Consider the following 26,816-nt stretch of genomic DNA (forward strand, 5'->3'; position numbering starts at 1 on the left):
GGAGAAGTTGTTGAGGGCAGTGGTGACTGACAGCGACAGGTAAGAAGATGGTGCTTGGGCCAGCCGGGAGCAGCTCGACATGAAGGAGGCTGCAGATGTCCACGACTACATGTCGAGTGACTCTGAGCCTCCGTGTGCACTGCTGCTCAGAGAGGTCCAGGAGGCTGAGCCTCGGTCTGTGGACCCTGTGGCGAGGGTAGTGCCCTCTGCGATGCATCACTCTCTGCGTTTGCCCTCCCTCCTGCTGTACAGGTGGATGTATCACAGCACTCTGTTGTGGAGCTCCACGTGTCAGAGGTGGACGGCATGGACGGCGAGGCTGGTGATGCTGTTCGCCCTCCGAGGAGGTCATGACTTCAGCTACAGCGGCCCCCATCCAAAAGATGTACATCTGAGGGGGTCCGCAAGGTAGGTACATGTCTCTGGACCCCGGGGTAAGTGTGCAAGTTGGTGAATTTTCTTGTCAGGAGGAGGGTGGTGGAGGCCAAACTTTGTCCCAAGTGACAGAGTGGCCTCCTGCAATGAGTGAGGGTCTCCCCACCCCCCCCGACCTGTCATATGGACCTTTGCAGCTGCCACAGGCTGACAGCTGCCACACGTCCATTTGAACTGGGAGTGTTTCCCCCAGTATGGGAAACAGCCCCAGTTGTCTATAAAATCCCACCCCTCCTCACATATTCCCCTAATCAGGTCAGTTAATGACCTGAAATTGCAAAGTAAATACTTTTAAGTGGCACCCCGCTGGCTTTATTTGCCTGTGGGAGTCCCACATGTGGGGGCTGCGCGCGCACGCCGGCGCGTCTGTGGGGAACCCAGAAGTGGGCGGGTTGGAGCCGGGCTCCTGACCCGCTCTGGGATTCCTCGATTTTCCGAGCCCCCCTGCCAGGAATGCGCCCGATAGCGGGTGCTAAAATTAAGCCCTATATGTTTCAGTAAGGTCTCCTATCATTCTTCTAAATTCCAATGAGTATGGACCCAACCTGCTCAATCTTTCCTCGTAAGACAACCCGTCCATACCTGGAATCAACCTAGTGAACCTTCTCTGAACTGCCTTCGATGCAAGTATGTCCTTCATTAAATAAAGGCACCAGAACTGTACGCAGTACTCCAGGTGTGGTCTCACCAGCACCCTGTACAGTCGTAGTATGACTTCCCTGCTTTTATATTCCATCCCCCCAGAAATAAAGGCCAATATTCCGTTTGCCTTCCGGATTACCTGCTGCACCTGTATGTTGACTTTTTGTGTTCCATGTACAAGGACACCCAGATCCCTCTGTACCGCAGCATTTTGTAGAATTTCTCCATTCAAATAATATTTTGCTTTTTTATTTTTATGCAGCAAGTTGTTCTGATCTGGAATGCGCTGCCTGATAGGACGTTGGAAACAGTTTCAATCGTGACTTTCAAAACGGAATTGGATAAATACTTGAAGGGGAAAAAAATTGCAGGGCTACGGGGAAAGAGCGGGGGAATGGGACCAACTGGATTACTCTTATAAAGAGCCCGCAAGGGCTCAATGGGCCGAATGGCCGCCTCCTGCACTGTAACCATTCTATGATTCTATGAAAGTAATGCAATCAGAAAACCTAGGTTTATGAAAGAACTTTCCAAATGCCGGAGATTAATAACTTGGCCACACCGACCCCTTAGAATGGATCGTAATGTGAGTGTTTGAGTCTCTGACTATCTAAATTTTTGTGAATGTGTCTGCATGTGACTGTGTGTTACATCGAAACTGGTCCATGCCGGTGTTTATGCTCCACACGAGCCTCCTCCTTCCCAACTTCATCGAACCCTATCACCATATCCCTCTACTCTTTTCTCCCTCATGTGCTTATCCAGCTTCCCCTTAAATCCATCTATGCTATTTGCCTCAACTACTCCTTGTGGGAGTGAGTTCCACATTCTCACCACTCTTTGGTAAAGAAGTTTCTCCTGAATTCCCTATTGGATTGATTAGAGACTGTTTTATATTTATGACCTCTAGTTTTGGACTCCCCCACAAGTGGAAACATTTTCTCTACGTCTACCCTATCAAACCCTTTCATTATCTTAAAGACCTCGATCAGGTCACCCCTCAGCCTTCTCTTTTCTAGAGAAAAGCACCCCAGCCTGTTCAGTCTTTTCTGATAATTATATCCTCTCAGTTCTAATATCATCCTTGTGAATCTTTCTTGCACTATCTCCAATGTCTCTATATGCTTTATATAATATGGAGACCAGAACTGTTCACAGTTCTCCAAGTGTGGTCTAACCAAGGTTCTATACAAGTTTAACATAACTTCTCTGTTTTTCAATTCTATCCCTCTAGAAATGAACCCCAGTGCTTGATTTGTCTTTTTTATGGCCTTATTAACCTGTGTCGCTACTTTTAGTGATTTGTGTATCTGTTCCCCCAGATCCCTTTGCTCCTCTATCCCATTTAGACTCTTATTATCCAATCAGTGTGTGGCCTCCTTATTCTTCCTACCAAAATGCACCACCTCACACTTATCTACAGTGAAATTCATTTGCTAACTACGCACCCATTCTGCAAGATTATTAATGTCCTGTAGCATTTTGATGATGCGTAGGTAGGTGAAGAAGCGAGTGTGGATGGGTAGGTTGGCGAAGAGGGGGGTATGGAGCGGCAAAGATGGGGGTAAGGAGGGGCGAGCGGGTGAAGGGTATGGAGGGGTGAGCAGGTGAAGAGGGGTATGGATGGGTGAAGATGGGGGTATGGAGGGGCAAGCGGGTGAAGGGAGGTAAGGATGGGTGAAGTGGGGTATGGAGGGTGAATGGGTGAAGAGGGAGGTATGGAGTGGGGATGAATGGGTAAGTGGGGAATGAGGGGGTCTGTCAGACGATTCAGAGTTTCCTCGACTGACACTTGTAGAAATGTTTATCAAGTTATAAGTCAGGCGAAAGTTGGAAAGGGACGAAGATGCAAATCTTTTTAGATCGGACTCGTGCCAGGGATCCTGAGGCATTTTCAAAACTTTTATAAAGTATATCTGCAACAGTTTTCAATTTATTTTTAAGATCGACAAAGTCCTGGGCAGCAAGACCCATTGTTGAAATCCTCTTACCCTCCCAGTACTGTGGTCATCTTAATATGAAGAGAATTGGCAGGTTTCCTTGTGTTAATGTTTAATTCAATGTGGTTTCTGGTCACACTTTCTATCAGCGGATGAGAATGGAGGATGGGTACATGGGACTGGGATGTTATAGCTATTACTGAAACATGGCTAAGGGAGGGGCAGGACTGGCAGCTCAATGTTTCAGGGTACAGATGCTATAGGAAAGATAGAGCAGGAGGTAAGAGAGGAGGGGGAGTTGCGTTCTTGATTAGGGAGAACACCACGGCAGTAGTGAGAGGGGATATATCCGAGGGTTCGCCTACTGAGTCTATATGGGTAGAACTGAAAAATAAGAAGGGAGAGATCACTTTGATAGGATTGTACTACAGACCCCCAAATAGTCAACGGGAAATTGAGGAGCAAATATGTAAGGAGATTACAGACAGCTGCAAGAAAAATAGGGTGGTAATAGTGGGGGACTTTAACTTTCCCAACATTGACTGGGACAGCCATAGCATTAGGGGCTTGGATGGAGAGAAATTTGTTGAGTGTATTCAGGAGGAATTTCTCATTCAGTATGTGGATGGCCTGACTAGAGAGGGGGCAAAACTTGACCTCCTCTTGGGAAATAAGGAAGGGCAGGTGACAGAAGTGTTAGTGAGGGATCACTTTGGGACCAGTGATCATAATTCCATTAGTTTTAAGATAGCTATGGAGAATGATAGGTCTGGCCCAAAAGTTAAAATTCTAAATTGGGGAAAGGCCAATTTTGATGGTATTAGACAGGAACTTTCAGAAGTTGATTGGGAGAGTCTGTTGGCAGGCAAAGGGACGTCTGGTAAGTGGGAGGCTTTCAAAAGTGTGTTAACCAGGGTTCAGGGTAAGCACATTCCTTATAAAGTGAAGGGCAAGGCTGGTAGAAGTAGGGAACCTTGGATGACTCGGGAGATTGAGGCCCTAGTCAAAAAGAAGAAGGAGGCATATGACATGCATAGGCAACTGGGATCAAGTGGATCCCTTGAAGAGTATAGAGATTGCCGGAGTAGAGTTAAGAGAGAAATCAGGAGGGCAAAAAGGGGACATGAGATTGCTTTGGCAGATAAGGCAAAGGAGAATCCAAAGAGCTTCCACAAATACATAAAGGGCAAAAGAGTAACTAGGGAGAGATTAGGGCCTCTTCAGGATCAACAAGGTCATCTATGTGCGGAACCACAAGAGATGGGTGAGATCCTAAATGAATATTTCACATCGGCATTTACGGTTGAGAAAGGCATGGATGTTAGGGAACTTGGGGAAATAAATAGTGATGTCTTGATGAGTGCACACATTACAGAGAGGGAGGTGCTGGAAGTCTTAACGCGCATCAAGGTAGATAAATCTCCGGGACCTGATGAAATGTATCCCAGGACGTTATGGGAGGTGAGGGAGGAAATTGCGGGTCCCCTAGCAGAGATATTTGAATCATCGACAGCTACAGGTGAGGTGCCTGAAGATTGGAGGGTAGCAAATGTTGTGCCTTTGTTTCAGAAGGGCAGCAGGGAAAAGCCTGGGAACTACAGACCGGTGAGCCTGACATCTGTAGTGGGTAAGTTGTTAGAGGGTATTCTGAGAGACAGGATCTACATGCATTTGGAGAGGCAGGGACTGATTAGGAACAGTCAGCATGGTTTTGTGAGTGGAAAATCATGTCTCACGAATTTGATTGAGTTTTTTGAAGGGGTAACCAAGAAGATAGATGAGGGCTGTGCAGTAGACGTGGTCTACATGGACTTTAGCAAAGCCTTTGACAAGGTACCGCATGGTAGGTTGTTACATAAGGTGAAATCTCACGGGATCCAAGGTGAGGTAGCCAATTGGATACAAAATTGGATTGACGACAGAAGACAGAGGGTGGTTGTAGAGGGTTGTTTTTCAGACTGGAGGCCTGTGACCAGCGGTGTGCCTCAGGGATCGATGCTGGGTCCGCTGTTAAGAAAATAAGAACATAAGAACATAAGAAATTGGAGCAGGAGTAGGCCAATCGGCCCCTCGAGCCTGCTCCGCCATTCAATAAGATCATGGCTGATCTGATCCCAACCACAAATCTAAAGAACACAAGAAGTCGGAGCAGGACCCGGCCACATAGCCCCTGGGCCCTCTCCGCCACCCACAGGGCATTGACCGATCCGAACTCAGCTTCATGTCCAATTTCCTGCCCGCTCCCCATAACCCCTAATTCCCTTTACTTCTAGGAAACTGTCTATTTCTGTTTTAAATTTATCTAATGATGTAGCTTCCACAGCTTCCTGGGGCAGCAAATTCCACAGACCTACCACCCTCTGAGTGAAGAAGTTTCTCCTCATCTTAGTTTTGAAAGAGCAGCCCCTTATTCTAAGATTATGCCCCCTAGTTCTAGTTTCACCCATCTTTGGGAACATCCTTACTGCATCCACCCGATCAAGACCCTTCACAATCTTATATGTTTCAATAAGATCGCCTCTCATTCTTCTGAACTCCAATGAGTAGAGTTCCAATCTACTCAACCTCTCCTCATATGTCCGCCCCCTCATCCCCGGGATTAACCGAGTGAACCTTCTTTGTACTGCCTCGAGAGCAAGTATGTCTTTTCTTAAGTATGGAGACCAAAACTGTATGCAGTATTCCAGGTGCGGTCTCACCAATACCTTATATAACTGCAGCAATACCTCCTTGTTTTTATATTCTATCCCCCTAGCAATAAAAGCCAACATTCCGTTGGCTTTCTTGATCACCTGCTGCACCTGCATACCAACTTTTTGATTTTCTTGCACTAGGACCCCCAGATCCCTTTGTACTGCAGTACTTTCCAGTCTCTCGCCATTAAGAAAATAACTTGCTCTCTGATTTTTCCTGCCAAAGTGCATAACCTCACATTTTCCAATATTATATTGCATCTGCCAAATCTCCGCCCACTCACCCAGCCTGTCTATATCCCCTTGCAGGTTTTTTATGTCCTCCTCACTCTCTACTTTCCCTCCCATCTTTGTATCATCTGCAAATTTTGATATGTTGCACTCGGTCCCCTCCTCCAAATCGTTAATATAGATTGTAAAGAGTTGGGGACCCAGCACCGACCCCTGTGGAACACCACTGGTTACTGGTTGCCAGTCCGAAAATGAACCATTTATCCCAACTCTCTGCTTCCTGTTCGATAACCAATCCTCCACCCATGCCAGAATATTACCCCCAATCCCGTGATTTTTTATCTTAAGTAATAATCTTTTATGTGGCACCTTGTCGAATGCCTTCTGGAAGTCTAAATACACTATGTCCACTGGTTCCCCTTTATCCACCCTATATGTTATATCCTCGAAGAACTCAAGCAAATTTGTCAGACATGACTTCCCCTTCATAAAGCCATGCTAACTTTGTCCTATTAAATTATGCTTATCTAAATGTTCCGTTACTGTCTCCTTAATAATAGACTCCAAAATTTTACCCACCACAGATGTTAAGCGAACTGGCCTATAATTTCCAGCCTTCTGCCTACTACCCTTTTTAAATAACGGTGTTACATTAGCAGTTTTCCAATCTGCCGGGACCTCTCCTGAGTCCAGGGAATTTTGGAAAACTATCACCAAAGCATCCACAATCCCTACTGCCACTTCCCTCAAGACCCTAGGATGGAAGCCATCAGGTCCAGGGGATTTATCCGCCTTGAGTCCCATTATTTTACTGAGTACCATCTCCTGAGTGATTTTAATCGTATTTAGCCCCTCCCCCCCTAGAGTCCCCTGTTTGTCCAGTGTTGGGATATTCTTAGTGTCCTCTACTGTAAAGACTGAAACAAAATATTTGTTCAGCATTTTTGCCATCTCCATGTTTCCCACCATTAATTTCCCGGTCTCATCCTCTAAGGGACCTATGTTTGCCTTAGCCACCCTTTTTCTTTTTATATAACTATAGAAACTCTTGCTATCTGTTTTTATATTTTTTGCTAATTTCTTTTCATAATCTAACTTCCCTTTCTTAATCAATCCTTTAGTTACTTTTTGCTGTCTTTTGAAGAATTCCCAATCTTCTATCCTCCCACTAAGTTTGGCTACCTTATATGTCCTTGTTTTTAGTCGGATACTATCCTTGATTTCTTTACTTCGCCACGGATGGCTGTCATTTCTTTTACACCCTTTTTTCCTCAGTGGAATATATTTATTTTGAAAGTTGTAAAATAACTCCCTAAATGAACACCACTGCTCATGTACCGTCTTACCCTTTAATCTATTTTCCCAGTCCACTTTAATCAATTCCGCTCTCATACCATCATAGCCTCCTTTATTCAAGCTCAGTACGCTTGTTTGAGAATCAACCTTCTCACCCTCTAATTGGATATGGAATTCAACCATGTTGTGGTCGCTCGTTCCAAGGGGATCCTTAACTAGGACATTATTAATTAATCCTGACTCATTACACAGGACCAGGTCCAAGGTTGCCTGCCCCCTTGTAGGATCAGTTACATACTGCTCAAGAAATCCATCCCTGATGCACTCAATGAACTCGTCCTCAAGGCTGCTCTGCCCAATTTGATTTGTCCAGTTAATATGATAATTAAAATCCCCCATAATTATGGCTGTTCCCTTATTACATGCCCCGACTATCTCCTGATTAATACTTCTTCCAGCAGAGTTGCAACTATTAGGAGGCCTATATACTACGCCCACTAATGTTTTTTTCCCTTATTATTCCTTATCTCCACCCAAACTGTTTCATTATCTTGATGCTTTGTCCCAATATCATTTCTCTGTATTACAGTGATTCCTTCCTTTATTAACATAGCCACCCCACCTCCCCTTCCTTCCTGCCTGTCCTTCCTGATTGTTAAATACCCTGGCATATTTAATTCCCAGTCGTTGTCACCCTGCAGCCATGTTTCTGTAATGGCCACAAGATCATACCCATACGTAGTTATTTGTGCCGTTAACTCGTCCATTTTATTACGAATGCTACGTGCATTCAGATAAAGAACTTTCAAATCTGTTTTGTGACGCTTAGTTCCTGCTTTTTCCTTTTTTAACACTTTACCTTTTACTCCATACCTTCTGTCCCTTCCTGTTACGCTTTCCTCTCTCTCCCTGCTCAGGTTCCCAACCCCCTGCCACTTTAGTTTAAACCCTCCCCAACAGCACTAGCAAACACTCCTCCTAGGACAGCGGTCCCGGCCCTGCCCAGGTGCAGACCATCCGGTTTGTACTGGTCCCACCTCCCCCAGAACCGTTTCCAGTGTCCCAGGAATTTGAATCCCTCCCCCTTGCACCATTCCTCTAGCCACGTATTCATTTGAAATATCCTCCTATTTCTACTCTGACTAGCACGTGGCACTGGCAGCAATCCTGAGATTACTACCTTTGAGGTCCTATTTTTAAATTTACCTCCTAACTCCCTATATTCTGCTTTTAGGACCTCATCCCCTTTTTTACCTATATCGTTGGTGCCTATGTGCACCACGACAGCTGGCTGTTCGCCCTCCCCCTCCAAAATGTTCTGTAGCCGCTCCGAGACATCCTTGATCCTTGCACCAGGGAGGCAACACACCATCCTGGAGTCTCGGTTGCGGCCGCAGAAACGCCTGTCTATTCCCCTTACAATTGAGTCCCCTATCACTATAGCTCTGCCACTCTTTTTCCTCCCAGCCTGTGCAGCAGAGCTACCCGTGGTGCCAGGAAGTTGGCTGCTGCTGCCTTCCCCTGATAAGTCATCCCCCCCAACAGCATCCAAAGTGGCATATCTGTTTGTGGCATGTTATTTGTTATTTATATTAATGATTTGGATGAGAATTTAGGAGGCATGGTTAGTAAGTTTGCAGATGACACCAAGATTGGTGGCATTGTGGACAGTGAAGAAGGTTATCTAGGATTGCAACGGGATCTTGATAAATTGGGCCAGTGGGCCGATGAATGGCAGATGGAGTTTAATTTAGATAAATGTGAGGTGATGCATTTTGGTCGATCGAATCGGGCCAGGACCTACTCCGTTAATGGTAGGGCGTTGGGGAGAGTTATAGAACAAAGAGATCTCGGAGTACAGGTTCATAGCTCCTTGAAAGTGGAGTCACAGGTGGATAGGGTGGTGAAGAAGGCATTCAGCATGCTTGGTTTCATTGGTCAGAACATTGAATACAGGAGTTGGGATGTCTTGTTGAAGTTGTACAAGACATTAGTTCGGCCACACTTGGAATACTGTGCACAGTTCTGGTCACCCTACTATAGAAAGGATATTATTAAACTAGAAAGAGTGCAGAAAAAATTTACTAGGATGCTACCGGGACTTGATGGTTTGACTTATGGGGAGAGGTTGGATAGACTGAGACTTTTTTCCCTGGAGAGTAGGAGGTTAAGGGGTGATCTTATAGAAGTCTATAAAATAATGAGGGGCATAGATAAGGTAGATGGTCAAAATCTTTTCCCAAAGGTAGGGGAGTCTATAACGAGGGGACATAGATTTAAGGTGAGAGGGGAGAGATACAAAAGGGTCCAGAGGGGCAATTGTTTCACTGAAAGGGTGGTGAGTGTCTGGAACAAGCTGCCAGAGGCAGTAGTAGAGGCGGGTACTATTTTGTCTTTTAAAAAGCATTTGGACAGTTACATGGGTAAGATGGGTATCGAGGGATATGGGCCAAGTGCAGGCAATTGGGACTAGCTTAGTGGTATAAACTGGGCGACATGGACATGTTGGGCCGAAGGGCCTGTTTCCATGTTGTAAACTTCGATGATTCTCTGATTCTATAATTTCCCTAGCACTATTTTTTTACTAATACTGGTTTCCTTCAGTTCCTCCCTCTCACTGGACCCTTGGTTCCCTAACATTTCTGACAGGTTATTTGTGTCCTCCTTTGTGAAGACAGAACCAAAGTATGTGTTTCATCGTTCTGCCATTTCTTTGTTCCCCATTATAATTTCCCCCATTTCTGACTGTAACGGACCTACATTTGTCTTCACTGATCTTTTTCTCTTGACATGTTGATAGAAGCTTTTACAGTCAGTTTTTATGTTCCCTGCTAGTTTACTCTCATACTCTATTTTTCCCCTCTTAATCAATCTCTTTGTTCTCCTTTACTGAATTCTAAACTGCTCCCAATCCTCAGGCTTGCTGCTTTTTCTGGCGACTTTATATGTCTCCTCTTTGGATTTAATACTATTCCTAATTTCTTTTGTAAGCCACGGTTGAGCCACCTTTCCTGTTTTATTTTTGCACCAGACAAGAATGAATAATTGTTGTAATTCCTGCACACGTTCTTTAAATATTAGCCATTGCCGATCCACCGTCATCCCTTTTGGTAAAGTTTCCCAATCTATCCTAGCCAACTCACATCTCGTACTTTCGTAATTTCCTTTATTTAGATTGAGGACCCTAGTTTCGGATTCAATGACTTCACTCTCCATCTTAATGAGGAATTCTATCATGTTATGGTCACTCTTCCCTAAGGGACCCCGCACAACAAGATTGTTAATTAATCCTTTCTCATTGCACAATACCCAGTCTAGGATCGCCTGTTCTCTAGTTGGTTCCTCAACATATTGGTCTAGAAAACCATCACGTACACACTCCAGGAATTCCTCCCCCACAGTATTATTGCTAATTTGGTTTGACCAATCTATATGTAAATTAAAGTCACCCATGATTATAGTTGTACCCTTCCTGCATGCGTCTCTTATTTCCTGTTTAATGCCCTCCCCTACGTCTCCACTACTGTTTGGGGGCCTATCGACAACCCCCACCAACGTTTTCTGCCCCTTGGTGTTTCTTAGCTCCACCCATACAGATTCCACATCGTGATTTTCCGAGCCAATATCCTTCCTCACTATTGCATTGATTTCCTCCTTTACTAACAACGCTACGCCACCTCCTTTCCCTTTTTGCCTGTCCTTCCTAAATATTGAATACCCCTGGATGTTCAGTTCCCATCCTTGGTCACCCTGCAGCCATGTCTCCGTAATCGCAACTATATCATTACCGTTAATATCTATGCGCTGTTAATTCATCTACCTTATTGTGAATGCTCCGCGCATTAAGACACAATGCCTTTAGACTTGTCTTTTTAAGATTGCTGGTCATCTTAGTTTTATTTTGCACTCTGGCCCTATTTGTTTTTTGTCCTTGTTTTCTCTGCCTTTCACTATTGCTTCTTCCCTTTCTGTCTTTTGTTTCTATCCTTGTTTCCCCCTCCTCTGTCTCCCTGCTCAGGTTCCCATCCCCCTGCCATTCTAGTTTAAACCTTACCCAACAGCACTAGCAAACACCCCCGCGAGGACATTGGTCCCGGTCCTGCTCGGGTGTAACCCGTCCCACTTGTACAGGTCCCACCTTCCCCAGAACCGGTCCCAATGTCTAAATCCCTCCCTCCTACACCATCCCTGCAGCCACGCATTCATCTGGTCTATTCTCCTGTTCCTATACTCACTAGCACGTGGCACTGGTAGTAATCCTGAGATCACTACCTTTGAGGTCCTGCTTTTTAATTTATCTCCTAACTCCTTAAATTCACCTTGCAGGACCTCATCCCTTTTTTTAACCTTCAAGTAGGAGATGGCTCTGGTACAGAGTAGACACATTCCCGCGAGGGGGATAGGAAGGGCATCCAAAGCTAGAACTCTCTGGATAACTAAAGATATAGAGATTAAAATGAAACAGAAAAGGAGGCTTATGACAAATGTAAATTTCATAATATAGCAGAGAACCAAGCTGAATACAGAAAGTGCAGAGGAAATCTAAAAAAAGAGACTAAGAGGAGCAAAGAGAGAGTATGAGAATGGATTGGCGGTTAACATAAAAGGAAACCCAAAAATCTCTTATAAACATATAAATAGTAAAAGGGTAGTCAAAGGAAGGGTGGGCCAATTAGGGGCAAAAATTGAGATATTCTGTGGAGGCAGAGGGCATGGCTGAGGTACTAAATGAATATTTTGCTTCCGTCTTCACTAGAGAAGAGGATGCTACCAATGTAACAATAAAGGAGAAGGTCGTAGCGATATTGGATAGAATAAAAATAGATAAAGAGGAGGTACTTAATATATTGGCAGTACTTAAAGTAGAAAGTCACCTGGTCCAGATGGAATGCATTCTCGGTTACTAACGGGCGTAAGGGTGGAAATTGAGAAAGCTCTGGCCACAATCTTCCAATCCTGCTTTAGATATGGGGATGGTGTCTGAGGACTGGAGGATTGCAAATGTTACACCCTGTTCAATAAAGGGGAGAGGGATAAACCCGTCAATTACAGGCCAGTCAGTCTAACGTCAGTGGTGGGAAACTTTGAGATACAATAATCCGGGACAAAATAAATTGGCACTTGGAAAAGTCTGGGCTAATAAATGAAAGTCAGCACGGATTTGTTAAAGGAAAATCGTGCTTGACTCACTTGAGTTCTTTGATGAAGTAACGGAGAGGGTTGATAAGGGGAGTGCGGTTGATGTTGTGAATAGGGACTTTCAAAAGGCATTTGATAAAGTACCACGTAATAGACTTGTTAGAAAATTAAAGCCCATGGGACTAAAGGGACAGTGGCAGCATGGATACAAAATTGGCGAAGGGACTGAAAGCAGAGAGCAGTGGTGAATGATTGTTTTTCAGACTGGAGGGAAATATACAGTGGTGTTTTCCAGGGGTCAGTATTCGGACCATTGCTCTTTTTGAGATATATGAATGACCTGGACTGTGTATAGTGGGTATAATTTCAAAGTTTGCAGATGACACGAAACTCGGAAATGTAGTAAACAATGTGGAGGATAGTAACAAACTTCAGGAGGACATCGACTGGTGAAATGGGCAAACACATAGAATCATAGGCTACAGCAGGGAGGGAGGCCATTCAGCCCATCGAGTCCATGCCGGCTCTATGCAAGAGCAATCCACCTAGTCCCACTCCCTTGACCTATCCCCATAGTCCTGCAATTTTTTTCCTTTCAAGTACTTATCTAGTTCCCTTTTGAAGGCCTTGATTGAATCTGCCTCCACCACCCCCTCGGGCAGTGCATTCCAGATCCTAACCACTTGCTGTGTAAAAAAGTTTTTCCTCATGTCATCACCTTTGGTTAATTTCTCTCTATCTACTCTGTGTAGACCCTTCATGATTTTGAATACCTCGATCAAATCTCCTCCCAACCTTCTCTGTTCCAAGGAGAACAATCCCAGCTTCTCCAGTCTATCCATGTCACTAATTTCCTCATCCCTGGAATCATTCTAGTAAATCTCTTCTGCACCCTCTCTTAGGCCTTCATATCCTTCCTAAAGTGCGGTGCCCAGAACTGCCCAAATAGTAACATTCAGATCCAGAAAATACTCATCTTTCTTCCAGAATTTGGTTCTAAAAGAAAACAGCCACAAGTGTTGAGCTCTGAGTAAAAATACATTTAAAAATTTTAGATTTATTCCAATGTATATTTTAAATGGAGATTAATATTTTCTCCTTTATGAATTTTAATAGCCAACCTTGTCTTTTAAATGCAGATGTGAATCTGATGTCACCAGTTTTTGCCCTAGTTTGTGATCTCCAAGGTGCTACCCAGAGACAGAAAGAAAAACTGGATGCTGAGCCAAAGAAGGGAAAATTGAGTAAAAGCTTTCAACATAGATAAATACTTGAAATACTCACGATGGGCTGAATGGCCTCCTTATGTGCCGTAACTTTCTATGATTCTATGATTCGTGTATCCTGATAAAGTTTCCAAAATCACTGAGCACAATCAGTGCTTGTGAACTGTATTTACCAGATCACAGACTGTAACACCAGCAGGAGACTATCAGAACCCCCATGAAAAAGGCAGATGCCCAGTGACAGCAGGTTTGTAAGTAGCAGTGATGCTTTCCATAGTTGAATAGTCAGCTAGCACTCACTGAAAAGGCAGGGGTTGGAGCCAGGGGTGGGGACTCCCTAAGACAAGAGCTGGGACCCAAGATTTGTGTGACAACTAGTATGTTGAATGAGTACGGCCTCCAGAAGCGTTGTGTGTCCCACTGAACAAACAATCTGGACCCCTGAACACCACTGGACTTGGAGGAGGCCATTCAGCTCCTCGAGCCTTTTCTGCCATTGAAAGGAACATAGGAACAAGAGGAGGCCATTCAGCCCCTCGAACCTATTCTGCCATTCAATTAGATCATGGCTGATCTGTATCTTAACTCCATCTACCTGCCTTGGTTCCATAACCCTTAATACCCTTACCCAACAAAAATCTATCAATCTCAGTTTTTAAATTTTCAGTTGACCCCCAGCCTCAATAGCTTTTTGGGGGAGAGAGTTCCAGATTTCCGCTCCCCTTTGTGTGAAGAAGTGCTTCCTGACATCACCCCTGAACGGCCTGGCTCTAATTTTAAGGTTATACCCCCTAGTTCTGCACTCTCCCACCAGAGAAAATAGTTTCTCTCTATCTACCCTATCAATTATCCTTTAATCATCTTAAACTACTTGACACTACGTTTCCAGCCCAATGAGGAAGGAGGCATTGCTGGACTTGGTTCTGGGAAATGAGGTGGGCCAAGTGGAGCAAGTGTCAGTGGGAGAACATTCAGGGAGCAGTGATCATAGTATCATAAGGTTTAGAATGACTATGGAAACGGACAAGGAGCACTCTGAAGTAAAAATACTCAATTGGAGGAGGGCCAATTTCAGTGGGATGAGAACAGGCCTGGCCCGGGTAAATTGGAATCAAAGATTGGCAGGCAAAACTGTAATTGAACAATGGGCAGCCTTTAAAGAGGAGATGGTTCAGGTACAGTCTCGGTACATTCCCACGAGGCAGAAAGGTAGGACATAAGAACATAAGAACATAAGAAATAGGAGCAGGAGTAGGCCAATCGGCCCTTCGAGCCTGCTCCGCCATTTAATAAGATCATGGCTGATCTGATCCTAACCTCAAATCTAAATTCATGTCCAATTTCCTGCCCGCTCCCCGTAACCCCTAATTCCCTTTACTTCTAGGAAACTGTCTATTTCTGCTTTGAATTTATTCAATGATGTAGCTTCCACAGCTTCCTGGGGCAGCAAATTCCACAGACCTACCACACTCTGAGTGAAGAAGTTTCCCCTCATCTCAGTTTTGAAAGAGCAGCCCCTTATTCTAAGATTATGCCCCCTAGTTCTAGTTTCACCCATCCTTGGGAACATCCTTACCGCATCCACCCGATCAAGCCCCTTCACAATCTTATATGTTTCAATAAGATCGCCTCTCATTCTTCTGAACTCCAATGAGTAGAGTCCCAATCTACTCAACCTCTCCTCATATGTCCGCCCCCTCATCCCCGGGATTAACCGAGTGAACCTTCTTTGTACTGCCTCGAGAGCAAGTATGTCTTTTCTTAAGTATGGAGACCAAAACTGTATGCAGTATTCCAGCTGCGGTCTCACCAATACCTTATATAACTGTTTTTATATTCTATCCCCCTAGCAATAAACGCCAACATTCCGTTGACCTTCTTGATCACCTGCAGCATCTGCATACTAACTTTTTCATTTTCCTGCACTAGGACCCCCAGATCCCTTTGTATTGCAGTACCTTCCAGTCTCTTGCCATTAAGATAATAACTTGCTCTCTGATTTTTCCTGCCAAAGTGCATAACCTCACATTTTCCAATATTATCTTGCATCTGCCAAATCTCCGCCCACTCACCCAGCCTGTCTATATCCCCCTGCAGGTTTTTTATGTCCTCCTCACTCTCTACTTTCCCTCCCATCTTTGTATCATCTGCAAACTTTGATATGTTACACTCGGTCCCCTCCTCCAAATCGTTAATATAGATTGTAAAGAGTTGGGGACCCAGCACCGACCCCTGCGGAACACCACTGGCTACTGGTTGCCTGTCCGAGAATGAACCATTTATCCCAACTCTCTGCTTCCTGTTAGATAACCAATCCTCCACCCATGCCAGAATATTACCCCCAATCCAGTGATTCTTTATCTTGAGCAATAATCTTTTATGTGGCACCTTGTCAAATGCCTTCTGGAAGTCTAAATACACTACGTCCACTGGTTCCCCTTTATCCACCCTGTACGATATGTCCTCAAAGAACTCAAGCAAATTTGTCAGACATGACTTCCCCTTCGTAAAGCCATGCTGACTTTGCCCTATTAAATTATGTTTATCCAAATGTTCCGCTACTGTCTCCTTGATAATAGACTCCAAAATTTTACCCACCACAGATGTTAGGCTAACTGGTCTATAATTTCCAGCCTTCTGCCTACTCCCCTTTTTAAATAAGGGTGTTACATTAGCAGCTAAAGCCAGAGCTCCCTGGATGACAACAGACAGTGAGTAAGATGAAACGGAAAAAAGGGGCATACGACAGATGTCAGGTTGATAACACAAGTGAAAACCAGGCAGAATATAGAAAGTTCAGAGGGGAAGTGAAAAAGGAAATAAGAGGGGCAAAGAGAGAGTATGAGAATAGACTGGCAGCTAACATAAAAAGGAATCCAAAAGTGTTCTACAGGCATGTAAACGTAAACGGGTAGTAAGAGGAGGGGCGGGGCCAATCGGGGACCAAAAAGAAGATCTCCTCATGGAGGCAGAGGGCATGGCCGACGTACTAAATGAGTACTTTGCATCTGTCTTTACCAAGGAAGAAGAGGCTGCCAGAGTCTCAGTAAAAGAATATATAGAAACAAAGAAAATAGGAGCAAGAGTAGGCGATTCGGCCCTTCGGGCCAGCTCCGCCATTCAAAATGATCATGGCGGATAGTGTAACTCAGTACCCTGTTCCCGCTTTTTCCCCATATCCCTTGATCCCTTTAACATTAAGAAATATATCTATCTCCTTCTTGAATACATCTAATGACTTGGCCTCCACTGCCTTCTGTGGTAGAGAATTCCACAGGTTCACCACCCTCTGAGTGAAGAAATTTCTCCTCATCTCGGTTCCATATGGCATACCCCGTATCCTGAGACTGTGACCCCTGGTTCTGGACTCCCCAGCCATCGGGAACATCCTCCCTGCATCTAGTCTTTCTAGTCCTGTTAGAATTTTATATGTTTCGATGAGATCACCTCTCATTCTTCTAAACTCGAGTGAATATAGGCCGAGTCGACCCAATCTCTCCTCATACGTCAGTCCTGCCATCCCAGGAATCAGTCTGGTAAACCTTCGTTGCACTCCCTCCATGGCAAGGACATCCTTCCTCAGATAAGGAGACCAAAACTGCACACAATACTTCAGATGTGGTTTCACCAAGGCCCTGTATAACTGCAGTAAGACATCCCTGCTCCTGTACTCAAATCCTCTTGCAACGAACGCCAACATACCATTCGCCTTCTTAACTGCTTGCTGCACCTGAATGCTCGCTTTCAGCGACTGGTGTACAAGGACACCCAGGTCTCGTTGCACCTCCCCTTTTCCCAATCTATCACCATTCAGATAATAATCTGCTTTTCTGTTTTTACAACCAAAGTGGATAACCTCACATTTATCCACGTTATACTGCATCTGCCATGTTCTTGCCCACTCACCCAACTTGTCTAAATCACATTGGAGCCTCTTTGCATCCTCCTCACAGCTCACATTCCACCCCAGCTTTGTGTCGTCTGCAAACTTGGAAATGTTACGTTTAGTTCCCTCATCCAAATCATTGATATATATTGTGAATAGCTGGGGCCCAAGCACTGATCCCTGCGGTACCCCACTAGTCACTGCCTGCCACCCCGAAAAAGACCCATTTATTCCTACTCTCTGTTTCCTGTCTGTCAACCAATTCTCAATCCATGCCAGTATATTCCCCCCAATCCCATGTGCTTTCATTTTGCACACTTACCTCTTGTGTGGGACCTTATCAAAAGCCTTCTGAAAATCCAAATACACCACATCCACTGGTTCTCCCCTATCTATTCTACTAGTTACCTCCTCAGAGAGGATTGATGAGGTCTATAATTGAGATACTGGGTGGGCTAAAAATTGATAAAGAAGAGGTACTTGAAAGGCTAGCTGTACTTAAAGTAGATAAGTTACCCCGTCCAGATGGGATGCATCCAAGATTGCAGGGGGAAGTATGGGTGGAAATTGCGGAGGTACTGTCCATAATCTTACAAACATCCTTAGATAAGGAGAAGGCTGTAAGGATAAGCCCAGCAGCTACAGGCCAGTCAGTTTAAACTCGGTGGTGGGGAAACTTTTAGAAACGATAATCCGGGACAGAATTAGCAGTCTCTTGGATAAGTGTGGATTGATTAGGGAAAGCCAGCACAGATTTGTTAAAGGCAAATCGTGTTTAACTAACTTGATCGAGTTTTTTGATGAGGTAACAGAGAGGGTAGGTGAGGGCAATGCAGTTGATGTGGTGTATATGGACTTTCAAAAGGCGTTTGATAAAGTGCCGCATGATGGGCTTGTCATCAAGATTGAAGCCCATGGAATAAAGGGGGCTGTAGCAGCATGGATACAGAATTGGCTGAGGGACAGGAAACAGAGAGTAGTGGTGAACGGTTGTTTTTCAGACTGGAGGGAGGTGTACAGTGGTGTTCCCCAGGGGTCGGTGCTGGGACCACTGCTTTTCTTGATATATATTAATGACTTGGACTTGGGTGTACAGGGCACAATTTCCAAATTTGCAGATGGCACAAAACTTGGAAGTGTCGTAAACAGTGAGGAGGATAGTGATAGACTTCAAGAGGATATAGACAGGCTGGTGGAATGGGCAGACACGTGGCAGGTGAAATTTAACACAGAGAAATGTGAAGTGATACATTTCGGTAGGAAGAACGAGGAGAGGCAATATAAACTAGAGGGCACAATTCTAAAAGGGGTACAGGAACAGAGAGATCTGGGGGTATATGTGCACAAATCGTTGAAGGTGGCAGGGCAGGTTGAGAAAGTGGTTAAAAAAGCATACGGGATCCTGGGCTTTATAAATAGAGGCACAGAGTACAAAAGTATGGAAGTCACGATGAACCTTTATAAAACACTGGTTCGGCCACAACTGGAGTATTGTGTCCAGTTCTGGGCACCACGCTTTAGGAAAGATGTGAAGGCCTTAGAGAGGGTGCAGAAGAGATTTACTAGAATGATTCCAGGGATGAGGGATTTTAGTTTACGTGGATAGACTGGAGAAGCTGGGGTTGCTCTCCTTGGAACAGAGAAGATTGAGAGGAGATTTGATAGAGGTATTTTAAATCATGAAGGGTCTAGACAGGATAAAGAGAAATTGTTCCCATTGGCAGAAGGGTCAAGAACCAGAGGTCATAGATTTAAGGTGACTGACAAAAGAACCAAAGGTGACATGAGGAAAAACTTTTTTACACAGCGAGTGGTTATGATCTGGAATGCACTGCCCGAGGGGGTGGTGGAGGCAGATTCAATCGTGGCCTTCAAAAGCGAACTGGATAAGTACTTGAAAGGAAAAATTTGCAGGGCTACGGGAATAGGGCGGGGATTGGGACTAGCTGGATTGCTCTTTCATGGAGCTGGCACGGACTCGATGGGCCAAATGGCCTCCTTCTGTGCTGTAACCTTTGATTGGCTCTAACTAGAGCTTTAGATAACATAACTTGCACCCCTTTGTATTCCAGCCCCCTGGAGATAACTGTCAACATTCCAATAGCCTTTTAATTATTTTTTATACCTGTTCACTCGCTTTCAGTGATTTCTATACTCAGACCCCTATAAATCTCTGCTCCTCCACAGTTCCTGGCTTCTCACCATTTAGAAAATACTCTGATCTCTTTCTTAAGCCCAAAGTGGATGACCTCACACTCCCCCACATTGAACTCCACCTGCCACAGTTTTGCCCACTCACTTAATCTATCAATGTCCCCTTTCAACTGTTTGCTCCAGTATTCACTATTTACTGTGCCACCTAACTAGTGTCATCATAAAGCTTAGATATACGGCTCTCTATTCCTTCGTCTAAATCAGTTTATAAATATGGTGAAAAGCTGAGGCTCCAGTGCAGATCCCTGGGGGACACCGCTAGTCACATCCTCCCAATTGGAGTACATACCCATTATCCCTACTCTCTGCCTCTTACCGACTGACCAATTCCCTCCCGTGTCAATAGGTTGCCTCCAATTCCATGTGCTCTCATTTTTGTTAACAGTCTCTTGTGTGGAACCTCATCGAATGCCTGCTGGAAGTCCATATAAGGAGATCAGCTTCTTTGCTCATGTGGCCAATAAGCCAGTTTCCAGGGGCAGGAGCAGGACAGGGCTGGGAAACATGGCTCCCTATGGGCAGAGCAATGCTGCAATTTGTGGGCACCAACAGGCGGGGGCCAGAGATGTGCCCGAATTGTCTCTTGTGCCCACGTGCTCCATCCTGGGTTACCTGCCACTGACCCCAAACGCCGACAGGGTCAGCACTGGAGGTTAGTGTCGGACACTGCTATTACCGTGACACAATGCCCACATTTTCAAGGGCGATAGCCGGTGTCGGGGGCGATAGCCGGTGTCGGGGGCGATAGCCGGTGTCGGGGGCGATAGCCAGTGTCGGGATATGCAGGTTGAATGGACTACAGGCAACTGAGGATTTTTTCTTACATTACAACAGTGACTTCACTTCAAAAGTACTTCATTGGCTGTAAAGCACTTTAGGAAATCCTGTGGTCCTGAAATGTGTGATAGAAATGTAAGTTCGTTCTTTCTTTGCTGCATCATCTATGTCTTTAACTCAGGCCAGTGTAATGTGCCTATTTGCACTTTTGGGATTGCTATGTGAAAGTGTCAGTATAACTGGGTCCAGTTAGTGAAGTAAAAAGGTGCGAGCACTCCCCTGGGAGGGGACGTAGACAGTTAATGACAAGTAATTCTTCCAACTTGGCTTGGGCACTCTTCAAAAATCTGGTCTTTGATGTTATGGGATGTTTGTGCCCGTTCTCTCCTGCAGCAGAGCTCCACATGCCTAGAAATGGAGATCTCATTCGGTAAGCAGTGTGTCAGTCACAGCCTGTAGTATAGATCTGATCTGACCAGCTGCCGGTCTCCATAAGACCATAAGAGATAGGAGCAGGAGTAGGCCATTCGGCCCCTCGAGCCTACTCCACCATTGAGTGAGATCATGGCTGATCTGATTTTTACCTCAACTCTACTTTCCTGCCTTTTCCCCATATCTTTTGACTCCCTCGCTGATCAAAAATTTGTCTAAGTCAGCCTTGAATGTATTCAATGACTCAGCCTCCACAGCTTTTTGGGGTAAATAATTCCAAAGATTCACAACCCTCTGGGAGAAGAAATTCCTCCTCATTTCCGTCTTAAACGGGCGATCCCTTATTCTGAGACCTAGTTTTAGATTCCCCCATGAGGGGTAACATCATAGAATCATAGAAGTTACAACATGGAAACAGGCCCTTCGGCCCAACATGTCCATGTCGCCCAGTATATACCACTAAGCTAGTCCCAATTGCCTGCACTTGGCCCATATCCCTCTATACCCATCTTACCCATGTAACTGTCCAAATGCTTTTTAAAAGACAAAATTATACCCGCCTCAACTACTGCCTCTGGCAGCTCGTTCCAGACACTCACCACCCTTTGAGTGAAAAAATTGCCCCTCTGGACCCTTTTGTATCTCTCCCCTCTCACCTTAAATCTATGTCCCCTCGTTATAGACTCCCCTACCTTTGGGAAAAGATTTTGACTATCGACCTTATCTATGCCCCTCATTATTTTATAGACTTCCATAAGATCACCCCTTAACCTCCTACTCTCCAGGGAAAAAAGTCCCAGTCTATCTAACCTCTCCCTATAAGTCAAACCATCAAGTCCCGGTAACATCCTAGTAAATCTTTTCTGCACTCTTTCTAGTTTAATAATATCCTTTCTATAATAGGGTGACCAGAACTGTACACAGTATTCCAAGTGTGGCCTTACTAATGTCTTGTACAACTTCAACAAGACATCCCAACTCCTGCATTCAATGTTCTGACCAATGAAACCAAGCATGCCGAATGCCTTCTTCACCACCCTATCCACCTGTGACTCCACTTTCAAGGAGCTATGAATCTGTACTCCTAGATCTCTTTGTTCTATAACTCTCCCCAACGCCCTACCATTAACGGAGTAGGTCCTGGCCCGATTCGATCTACCAAAATGCATCACCTCACATTTATCTAAATTAAACTCCATCTGCCATTCATCGGCCCACTGGCCCAATTTATCAAGATCCCATTGCAATCCTAGATAACCTTCTTCACTGTCCACAATGCCACCAATCTTGGTGTCATCTGCAAACTTACTAACCATGCCTCCTAAATTCTCATCCAAATCATTAATATAAATAACAAATAACAGCGGACCCAGCACCAATCCCTGAGGCACACCGCTGGTCACAGGCCTCCAGTCTGAAACACAACCCTCTACAACCACCCTCTGTCTTCTGTCGTCAATCCAATTTTGTATCCAATTGGCTACCTCACCTTGGATCCCGAGAGATTTAACCTTATGTAATAACCTATCATGCGGTACCTTGTCAAAGGCTTTGCTAAAGTCCATGTAGACCACGTCTACTGCACAGCCCTCATCTATTTTCTTGGTTACCCCTTCAAAAAACTCAATCAAATTCGTGAGACATGATTTTCCTCTCAAAACCATGCTGACTGTTCCTAATCAGTCCCTGCCTCTCCAAATGCCTGTAGATCCTGTCTCTCAGAATACCCTCTAACAACTTACCCACTACAGATGTCAGGCTCACCGGTCTGTAGTTCCCAGGCTTTTCCCTGCTGCCCTTCTTAAACAAAGGCACAACATTTGCTACCCTCCAATCTTCAGGCACCTCACCTGTAGCTGTCGATGATTCAAATATCTCTGCTAGGGGACCCGCAATTTCCTCCCTAACCTCCCATAACGTCCTGGGATACATTTCATCAGGTCCCGGAGATTTATCTACCTTGATGCGCGTTAAGACTTCCAGCACCTCCCTCTCTGTAATATGTACACTCCTCAAGACATCACTGTTTATTTCCCCAAGTTCCCTAACATCCATGCCTTTCTCAACCGTAAATACCGATGTGAAATATTCATTCAGGATCTCACCCATCTCTTGTGGTTCCGCACATAGATGACCTTGTTGATCCTTAAAAGGCCCTACTCTCTCCCTAGTTACTCTTTTGCCCGTTATGTACTTGTAGAAGCTCTTTGGATTCTCCTTTGCCTTATCTGCCAAAGCAATCTCATGTCCCCTTTTTGCCCTCCTGATTTCTCTCTTAACTCTACTCCGGCAATCTCTATACTCTTCAAGGGATCCACTTGATCCCAGTTGCCTATGCATGTCATATGCCTCCTTCTTCTTTTTGACTAGGGCCTCAATCTCCCGAGTCATCCAAGGTTCCCTACTTCTACCAGCCTTGCCCTTCACTTTATAAGGAATGTGCTTACCCTGAACCCTGGTTAACACACTTTTGAAAGCCTCCCACTTACCAGACGTCCCTTTGCCTGCCAACAGACTCTCCCAATCAACTTCTGAAAGTTCCTGTCTAATACCATCAAAATTGGCCTTTCCCCAATTTAGAATTTTAACTTTTGGGCCAGACCTATCATTCTCCATAGCTATCTTAAAACTAATGGAATTATGATCACTGGTCCCAAAGTGATCCCTCACTAACACTTCTGTCACCTGCCCTTCCTTATTTCCCAACAGGAGGTCAAGTTTTGCCCCCTCTCTAGTCAGGCCATCCACATACTGAATGAGAAATTCCTCCTGAATACACTCAACAAATTTCTCTCCATCCAAGCCCCTAATGCTATGGCTGTCCCAGTCAATGTTGGGAAAGTTAAAGTCCCCCACTATTACCACCCTATTTTTCTTGCAGCTGTCTGTAATCTCCTTACATATTTGCTCCTCAATTTCCCGTTGACTATTTGGTGGTCTGTAGTACAATCCTATCAAAGTGATCTCTCCCTTCTTATTTTTCAGTTCTACCCATATAGACTCAGTAGGCGAACCCTCGGATATATCCCCTCTCACTACTGCCGTGATGTTCTCCCTAATCAAGAACGCAACTCCCCCTCCTCTCTTACCTCCTGCTCTATCTTTCCTATAGCATCTGTACCCTGGAACATTGAGCTTCCAGTCCTGCCCCTCCCTTAGCCATGTTTCAGTAATAGCTATAACATCCCAGTCCCATGTACCCATCCATGCCCTGAGTTCATCTGCCTTGCCCATCAGACTTCTTGCATTGAAATAAATGCAGTTTAATCTAGACTTCCCTTGGTCTTTGCCCTGCTTTCTCAGACCATCTGTCCGGTCATGTTTTGTACACTCTCCCTTGCTGCCTTTTGTTTCTGTCACCACTTTATTTCCCACTGACTTCCTGCATCGGTTCCCATCCCCCTGCCATATTAGTTTAAACCCTCCCCAACAGCACTCGCAAACACTCCCCCTAGGACATTGGTTCCAGTCCTGCCCAGATGCAGACCATCCAATTTGTACTGGTCCCACCTCCCCCAGAACCGGTTCCAATGGCCCAGGAATTTGAATCCCTCCCTCTTGCACCATCTCCCAAGCCACGTATTCATCCTAGCTATCCTGTCATTCCTACTCTGACTAGCCCGTGGCACTGGTAGCAATCCTGAGATTACTACCTTTGAGGTCCTACTTTTTAGTTTAACTCCTAACTCCCTAAATTCAGCTTGTAGGACCTCATCCCATTTTTTACCTATATCGTTGGTACCTATATGCACCACAACAACTGGCTGTTCACCCTCCCCCTCCAGATTGTCCTGCAACTGCTCCGAGACATCCCTGACCCTTGCACCAGGGAGGCAACATACCATCCTGGAGTCTCGGTTGCGTCAGCAGAAACGCCTGTCTATTCCCCTTACAATCGAGACCCCTATCACTATAGCTCTGCCACTCTTTTTCCTGCCCTTCTGTGCAGCAGAGCCAGCCACGGTGCCATGAGCCTGGCCGCTGTCACCTTCCCCTGGTGAGCCATCTCCCCCAACAGTATCCAAAACGGTATACCTGTTTTGGAGGGAGATGACCGCAGGGGACCCCTGCACTGCCTTCCTACTCTTCCTCTGTCTGTTGGTCACCCATTCACTATCTCCATTTGTCTTCACTAATCTTTTTGTTTTTTACATACTTGTAGAAACTTTTACAGTCCACTTTTATGTTGCTTGAAAGTTTACTCTCATTATACACCCAGTATCATAATAGCTCCTCTATTGTTCCTTAATTCTAATTAAATAGATTCTGTGTTTGACTCTTCAAGTCCATCATCCCTTTCTAGTGTGATAATAGTTTCTTTGATCAATACTTTCACCCACCCCCCACCCACTTCTTTCCTTCCCTATCCTTCCTGAATACCTTGTAGTTCGGAATATTAAGGACACAATCCTCCCATTCTTTGAGCCAGGTCTCTGTTATTACCACAATATCATACTCCCATATGGCGACTTGAAACTGCAGCTCACCAACTTTATTTACCACACTATGTGTTTGCTAAACTCATCTTAGGCCATCCTGTATGCACTGTAGTGACGCCAGCACCCTTCAAGCTCGGAAACTCTGAGCTCGAGCAATTGGTGCACATGTGGTTTTCCTGGGCACACGACATGTTCTGAGTTCCCACATGGCACAGGGTGTACATGCGACAGGCCGCAGCTGTCCTGTGAAGTTAGCTAACCGTTGTTTAAACTGTTTGTTTAGCTTTAAGGCTATTTACTGTTTTGCTAACACTAACCAACCACTAAAGACACTAACCACTAAAAACATTAATCAATAATCTAAATACTGACTTACCCAGGGCACTCCTACTTGTGACTTTTCTTCTTGATTTTTTGATTTTGCTCTCTCCGCTCCCGCTTGACATTGTCTCTTTTCTCCTTTTCTCCAGTTTTCTCTTTTACTCTTCTCTCTGACAAATTGTGACAGACTACAGGTGTACATTGACAGGCCAGCAGGATGGGCAGATAGCTTCAGTGCAAAAAACTGAAGTTATGTATTTTGAAACTAAGCATGAGGAAAGGAAATATACCTTAGGAACATGAGAATATAGGATGGAGTTATTGATTAATCATAGCAATCAATAGGAACATAGGAACAGGAGTAGGCCATTCAGCCCCTCGTGCCTGCTCCACCATTTGATAAGATCATGGCTGATCTGTGATCTAACTCCATATACCTGCCTGTGGCCCATATCCCTTAGCTTTTTGGCAATCAAAAGGTATTATCAATTAGTCTACAATAAAGCCAGACGTAAGGGGCTCGATTTTTGGATGGCGAAGTGGGTGCATTGGGTTGGGGCGGCTCCTAAAATCGTAGAAATCCAGAGTGGGTTCGGAGTCCGGCTCAACCCGCTGACTTCCGGGTTCCCCAGTGTCGCGTAAGGGTGTGCGCGGGCCTTCCGAATGGGGGACTCCCACCGGCAATTAGAGCTGACGGGATGATGATTTATATTCTTGTACACCTGGTTGAAGTACTTGAGATACCTGATTGAGTAGACATTTTGTAAGGGGTGCAATTTTGAAGGATCCTCAGCGTGTTTCCCGTGCTGTGGGAAACACTCCCTGTTGCAACAGACGTGTTTCAGCCAGCAGCCAGTGGGAGATGCACAGGATTATTTGACAGGTGGGAAGCAAACCTCATTTATTGCAGCAGGGCACTCTGTCACTTCAGACAAAGTTTTGGCAGCAAGACCAAATTCTTACTTTCCACCCAAAACTCTGCTGTGGAAACATATTCACCTGCTTTGCGGACCCCCTCAAACTCACACCGTCAGGATGGGAGGGTGCCATGGCTGCATTCATCACTTCATCCGAGGATGAGCAACAGCACCAGCCTCGCCAGGCATGGCGTCCACCTCCGCCACGTGGAGCTCCACAATACAGTG

The sequence above is a fragment of the Heptranchias perlo genome, chromosome 14 (genome assembly GCF_035084215.1).
Source record: "Heptranchias perlo isolate sHepPer1 chromosome 14, sHepPer1.hap1, whole genome shotgun sequence".
NCBI lineage: Eukaryota > Metazoa > Chordata > Chondrichthyes > Hexanchiformes > Hexanchidae > Heptranchias > Heptranchias perlo.